At 34.5% G+C, this 7,545-nt stretch overlaps 1 long non-coding RNA gene across 2 annotated transcripts; it reads left to right on the plus strand.

Annotated features, from left to right (window-relative positions):
- Positions 1–359: 359 nt before the first annotated feature.
- On the plus strand, positions 360–7,220 carry LOC130462790 (uncharacterized). Of its 2 annotated transcripts, XR_008923579.1 has the most exons (5): positions 360–2,177; positions 2,340–2,463; positions 2,887–3,029; positions 4,078–4,241; positions 7,004–7,220. It is a non-coding gene; the product is annotated as an uncharacterized lncRNA (long non-coding RNA). The 2 variants fall into 2 exon arrangements; XR_008923578.1 differs by having other exon boundaries at positions 774–2,463.
- The last annotated feature ends 325 nt before the right edge of the window (positions 7,221–7,545 follow it).

Consider the following 7,545-nt stretch of genomic DNA (forward strand, 5'->3'; position numbering starts at 1 on the left):
AAAAAAATAGGAAAAGAAGTTTATGTGTCATGTGGCGCGCTACGTGCTTGATCCCTTGACCTCGGGTTTAGATAAAGAAGTACTCCCTCTGTCCTTTAATACTCGACCCGTTTTGACTTTTTACACTATTGACATAATTCACTTTGATCCTATTTTATTTCTAGTATATGAAAACAAATGTTAGTATATAATATATTGTTGGATTCATCTTAATATATATTTTGAAAATATTAATATTTTATAAATTTTTATAATATGTAGTTAAAGAAATTGGTGGTCAGTTGTGCATTGGCAAGCGTGTCCGGTCAAAACAGGTCGAGTATTAAGGGACAAAGGGAGTATTCTCCACTAAGCTATAACATGTTATATGTTATCATTGCAAAAACAAATATTAATAAATGTAACTTTCAAATAAGAATAATATAAATGTTACTAATGCAATAACCCGGGGCGTCACCCGAACCTAAACACTAGTTGTATATGAATTTTTTAGTAAGTTTCTTGTGGATTTAAAACTATAAGAGAACAATGATCAAAAGACGAGAGAAATATATAAATCTAGTCAAGAAGTGAAAACTCCAATTCACTGACTTAAAAACTGGTAACAAAAAACTAAACATCTTTTTTTGTGATTTCTATAATTTGGTTGTTTAGTTTTATAAAACATCGAAAACCGAAAAGAAAAAAAATTAAATAAGACCGAACGAACCCTAAGTTTCATGTTTTTCATTTGTTGGTGATGTGGCCTAAAATAATAGACTGCCACATGGCTTTACTATAATGGCCAAAGAGGAAGACAAAGATTCTCCAGCATGGATACCCAAAATCCATACTGAGCCCATATCCGCCTTAAGACCCAGGGCCCATCTCTTCAGCCTATGAACCCATTTGATTGGAAGAGTCCCTGGCCAAATCATGACAAAAAGCCCAAAGCTTGCAGGGAAGCCCAACATGAAAAGGGCCCAACGGGTCTAAATCAGACCTTCTATTATCAGATACATGTCCTAATCTGGGAAAAGCACCCAATCATCAAGCTAGGGATAGGATCAAATCCCAAGAAACCCTAGCACTATAAATAGTGCAGATCCCTAGGTAAAAGGGGGCATTCAATTCATTCCCACCTACCTTAAACTATCTTTGCTCTGCCTTCTCTCTACAAATTACTTCTCTCTCTAGCTTATACTTACTTAAGCATCGGAGGAAATATTCCTACAGGAATATTCTTGTTTTGCAGGTTGCCAGAAGATCGTGCCAGCTCATACTTGATACCTCTGAGGAACGCGTGACACGTCATCACCGTAAAATATCCTACAACATTTGGCGCCGTATGTGGGGAGGTATAGTATCATGGCCGAGCCACAATCTGAAGGAGAGTATAATGGTGAAGTAGAGGAGAGACGGCCTCGGGAAAGGAGCCAACGCCATATAGAGGAAGCAAATCGAGTTGCAAATGCTGGAAGCACGCCGCGCCGAGTCCAGGAGGCTGAGGTCACTAGTAGAAAAAACCCCTGTTGCAGCCCCCTTGTTGCAGCGTACATGTATTAATACGCTTCAATAACCAGTCGGTCAACGCGGGTCAAACCTTTTAAAGGGTTGTTGCAGCGTACAATTTAATTGTTCCCTGCAAAAAAGTTTGTTGCAGCGTACAATTTAAAAGCCCCCTGCAATAACCTATTTTTGTCGCAGCGTACATTTAAAAGCCCCCTGCAATAGCCCGGGTCAAAAAAAAATTCGCTGCAATATTAAAATTTCATTTCTCGCGCTTAACTCCCCTCTTCTTCCCTTACCTTTTCCTGCGTAGTCCCCAAAAAAAACCCTTCCTGCGTCGCCATAGCTTACTCGTCGGTGGTTCTGGCCTCCTCGCCAGTCGTCACCTTTATTCGAAACCCTCTCCTCTTCCAAGAAAAACCACGAGCAGCTAGTGAGCTACCAGCCTACCCTCTCAGTCCTCCCATCTTCAATTCTCTGAACCTGTACCTTTCTTTCACGAAAGCCGGCCACCAAGGGTAAGACGGATTTGTAATCTCGAAATTCTGCCGCGTTCACCACCGTCTCACCACCTTCCGATGGAGATCCAATTGGGTTCAACTACCACCGTTTCTCACCAATCGCGTTTCTCACCACCACCACCACCGCCCGTTTTTCTTCAAATTTAAGTGAATTTATGCACTACGGAGGTATATATCTCTATTCAATTTAAGATTCGGCTTATTCAATTTTTGTAAAATTGAATTAACTATTTTCCCCCAAATTTTAGGGTTTTGGCTCCATTTTATTTTTTAATCGAAAGAGGGAACGATCTACTAAGCTAGGGTTTCCTTTTTTCCTCTTTCGTTCAGAATTAGGGATTTGAGGACGCTTAATTATCAGGATTTCATCCGCAAACTCTGCACTTAGATTTTGGGATATGGGTTGAGGTTGATTCTTTTTGGTTATGCTACTGCTCTTTAAGTATAGGCATCGGTATGCTTCTCTTATTTCTTCTTTAAGATTTACATAATTTTTAGTGTTGATTGAAGTTGGATTTGCTGATTGTTAGAGGTTTTAGTAATCTTGTATGATATAGTAATTTATGGCAGATATGAACTATTTAAGTTTTGTTAACCATCATTTTGCCTTTAATCTCTTTGAAGAAGTTAAAATAAAATAAGACTTAAAGTTTTAGTTAGGGAACGATTAGAGCTGAGAAATACCATGTTTATCAAGTAATACTGTCATTTGATGGGAATTAGGATGTTCACTTCATATTATTAGAAGAATTGAATCCATCTTTACTAAAATTCTTCTTTCATTGAGATGTTAATGTCTCAGGATTGAATATAGCTTTGCAATTTCACTACAATAGTATAGATTTGTGATAATTTGGGTTTCATTGTTCAACACCAGCAAAGCAAATGGAGAGGCGTCGAGCTTAGGTTTCAGAAATTGATGGTGTTTTTAATGATTAAATAAGACAGCTGGTGTTGGAAATGCTGCTGGAGTTGGAACTCATTCCTGTACTGAATGTGTTTCTGAATGTGCTGCTAAATGTATGCTTCTCTTCTTTCTTCTTCAAGATTTGTATTATTACATGGTTTACATAGTTTTTAGTATTATATTGAGGTTAGTGGATGTTTGAGGTTTTTTGTTATTCTTATATGACATACTGATTGTTAAGTAGATATGAACTAATTAAGTTGCTAACTTTTTGACACCAGACCATACACAGCTCAAGTCAACAATGGCCCATGTTGACCTAACAACTGCAAACAGTATCCAACAAACTCACTCCCAACTGACTTAACACACTAGCAATGAGCCTTTCTATATAGGAGTCATGTATATCTCTTCACCTTCTTTGTCTTCTTTTCTGGCTTTCTCATTTTTCAAGTCATCTGATTCTCCAGAAAGAGGAGAATGACCCTTTCTATATATCGGGTTCCCTTTATAAGCATGTATTCTCTACGTGCACCCGTTTCTATACATCTTAGGTTTTTTGCTTCTCAAAAATTGAGGCCAACCTGACAAGGTTGATTGCTGCAACTGAGTTTCCAGAAGGCTCCGCACCATCATGATCTTCTTTTACACGCAAAAGAACAGAAGGGTCTTCCCCTGGGGTATTGAAATACCCTCCACCTTCCTTGTCCATGAATAACTCATCTTGAGATACAAAATTCTTATTATGGACTTTGACATGGAATTTCCTTGCGAAAATTCTTATAAGCTCATCACCTTTACCACCATTTATTGTTAAAGGGACTTTAGATCAATCATTTCCAAACAAGTTGTCTCCCAGTTAAAGTTAAGTACTTGCAAGAAAGCTATTTGATTGCATCTTCTAGATTATTGAACTGTTCTTTCTTTATAATTTTCACACATTTAAAGTTTTCATCTTTGATGTTCTTGATTGGCATAAGAAAGAAAATACAGTCTGAAATTTTATCCAACACATTGATTTTAATAACCTTCTACTTAATAATCACCATTACAAACTTCTTAAATTAGTCTGCTTAAGTGGCCATTGTTTGTACCTACTTAAAGTGTTACTCGTACATGTTTGGATTGCCGTCTGTTTCCTTATGTTTACCTTTTTTCCAGGTGGATTTCTGATTGGAAGAACTGTGGCTGTTTTGATAACTATGACGATTGGGACCTCGATGGCTGCTCGTCAAGGTCCTCTAGCCATGGCTGCTCATCAAATCTGTATGCAAGTGTGGTTGGCTGTCTCTCTTTTAACTGATGGATTGGCCGCATCTGGTCAGGTATGAGCTTTCATCTAACTAGGAGGTTCGATATCCAGGCTATAGGTTTTTCAGGCATCTAGACTACCTCTATTCTACAGTGCTTGTCCATTATGATTTATGATTATCACAAAAGTTGAAGATTGTGAATAATGTGTGGGTTTTAACCAAATAGGAAAAGCTTCTTGGATTAATAAGCATTTGTTGTTGTCCAAAGATCCTGATTTGTGAACAATAAACCAAATAGGAAAAGCTACATATTTTCTCAGAGTATTACACTTATTACATGTTTAATATGAATAGTTTTAACTTTCTAACACTCATTCGAATCTACTTATGCAAATTTAAGGCTTGTTTGGTCGTTATAGGTCATATTAGGCTAAAATGAGGCTTTTTTGCTCCCAAATATGAAATAAAGAACCTTAGGACTCATTTTAAACATATTAAATGTTTTATATGATTAGTTTTAACTTTACAAGACTTAATCCAATCTATTTATGCACATTCATGACTTCTTTGGCCGTTATAGGTCATATTTAGGCTAAAATGACATTTTCGCTCCCAACTTTGATCTAACGAACTTAAAAACTAATTTCAAACATATTACATGATTCATATGATTATTTTTAACTTTTCAAGACTCAATCCTATCTATTATGCACATTTGAGACTTGTTTGGTCGTTATAGGTCATATTTAAGCTAAAATGAGACATTTTCGCTCCTAACCTTGAACTAAAGAACCTAAAGACTCATTTTAAACCCTTTACATGATTAATATGCTTAGTTTTAACTTTCTAAGACTCATTTCAATCTATTTATTCACATTTAAGGCTTATTGGGTCGTTATAGGTCATATTAAGGCTAAAATGAAGCATTTTCCCTCCCAACTTTGAACTAAAGAACCTAAGGACTCATTTTATACTTATTACATGTTTAATATGAATAGTTTTAACTTTCTAACACTCATTCCAATCTACTTATGCAAATTTAAGGCTTGTTTGGTCGTTATAGGTCATATTAGGCTAAAATGAGGCTTTTTTGCTCCCAAATATGAAATAAAGAACCTTAGGACTCATTTTAAACATATTAAATGTTTTATATGATTACTTTTAACTTTACAAGACTTAATCCAATCTATTTATGCACATTCATGACTTCTTTGGCCGTTATAGGTCATATTTAGGCTAAAATGACATTTTCGCTCCCAACTTTGATCTAACGAACTTAAAAACTAATTTCAAACTTATTACATGATTCATATGATTATTTTTAACTTTCTAGGACTCATTCCAATCCATTTATGCACATTTAAGGCTCATTGTGTCGTTATAGGTCATATTTAGGCTAAAATGACATTTTCGCTCCCAACTTTGAACTTAAGAACCTAATGACTCATTTTAAACTTATTATATGATAAATATGCTTAGTTTTAAGTTTCTAAGACTTATTCTAATCTATTTATGCACATTTAATGCTTGTTTTATCGTTATAGGTCATATTTAGGATAAAATAAGGCATTTTCGATCCCAACTTTAAAATAAAGAACCTAAGGACTTATTTTAAACTTATTACATGATTAATATGCTTAGTTTTAAGTTTCTAAGACTTAATCTAACTACTTATACACATTTAAGGCTTGTTTGGTCGTTATAGGACATATTTAGGCTATAATGACATTTTCGCTCCCAACTATGAACCAAAGAACCTAAGGACTCATTTTAAACTTACTAAATGTTTTATATGCTTATTTTTAACTTTCTAGGACTCATTCCAATCCATTTATGCACATTTAAGGCTCATTGTGTTGTTATAGGTCATATTTAGGCTAAAATGACATTTTCGCTCCCAACTATGAACCAAAGAACCTAAGGACTCATTTTAAACTTACTAAATGTTTTATATGCTTATTTTTAACTTTCTAGGACTCATTCCAATCCATTTATGCACATTTAAGGCTCATTTTGTCGTTATAGGTCATATTTAGGCTAAAATGACATTTTCGCTCCCAACTTTGAACTTAAGAACCTAATGACTCATTTTAAACTTATTATATGATAAATATGCTTAGTTTTAAGTTTCTAAGACTTATTCTAATCTACTTATACCCATTTAATGCTTGTTTGATAGTTATAGGTCATATTTAGGCTAAAATGAGGCATTTTCGCTCCTAACTTTAAAATAAAGAACCTAAGCACGCATTTTAAACTTAATACATGTTTAATATGCATAATTTTAACTTTATAAGACTCGTTCCAATCCATTTATGCATATTTAAGGCTCATTGTGTCGTTTTAGGTCATATTTAGGCTAAAATGACATTTTCGCTCCCAACTTTGAACTTAAGAACCTAAGGACTCATTTTTAAATTATTATATGATTAATAAGCTTAGTTTTGAGTTTCTAGGACTTATTCTAATCTACTTATACCCATTTAATGCTTGTTTGATCGTTATAGGTCATATCTAGGCTAAAATAAGGCATTTTCGCTCCCAACTTTAAAATAAAGAACCTAATGACTCATTTAAAACTTATTACATGTTTAATATGCATAATTTTAACGATCTAAGACTCGTTCCAATCTATTTATGCACCTATAGGCTCATTGGGTCGTTATAGGTCATATTTAGGCTAAAATGACATTTTTGCTCCCAACTTTGAACTAAAGAACCTAAGGACTCATTTTAGACTATTAGGACATTGTCATTAGTTTCTTGAATGTTAAAATGTGATATTTAATTTGTATTTAATCTAATGTTTAATTTAAATTTCTGTTTTTGTAAAGGTCTACACTCCGAGGATTGCGCCTTATGCGAGGAATTTGATGTGGTTCGTGAGCAATGGGCTAAGTTTTTTACCAACAAGTATTTATTATTGGCTTTAGCGCGCTTGATCGAGTTGGTTTAGTTGTTATAGAATAAATTTTATATTAAAATGTATGTTTATGTTGAAATTGGAACATATATTTAAATGTAATATGTGCACTTTGGTTTTGGGATAAATAGTATACAAAACTCCAGTTGTTGTTTTTATATTTGTTATACAGGTTGCGTTATTCTATTATTGTTTTGACAGGTTTCTATATTTGGTGCAAGGCACTCTAGGTATCCCTAAACAAAATTAGAATTTTCCCGCCAAAAGTGCTTTTTTGCAGCGTACATATATGTTGTACGCTGCAACAAGGGAAAAAAATTTCGCAAAAATTCAGACTTGTTGCAGCGTACAAATAAATGTACGCTGAAAAAAATTGAGTAATTCAGACTTGTTGCAGCGTACAAATAAATGTACGCTGCAAAAAGTTGAGTCTTTTGCAGCGTACATATATAT

This window comes from Spinacia oleracea, chromosome 6, assembly GCF_020520425.1.
Source record: "Spinacia oleracea cultivar Varoflay chromosome 6, BTI_SOV_V1, whole genome shotgun sequence".
Lineage (NCBI taxonomy): Eukaryota > Viridiplantae > Streptophyta > Magnoliopsida > Caryophyllales > Amaranthaceae > Spinacia > Spinacia oleracea.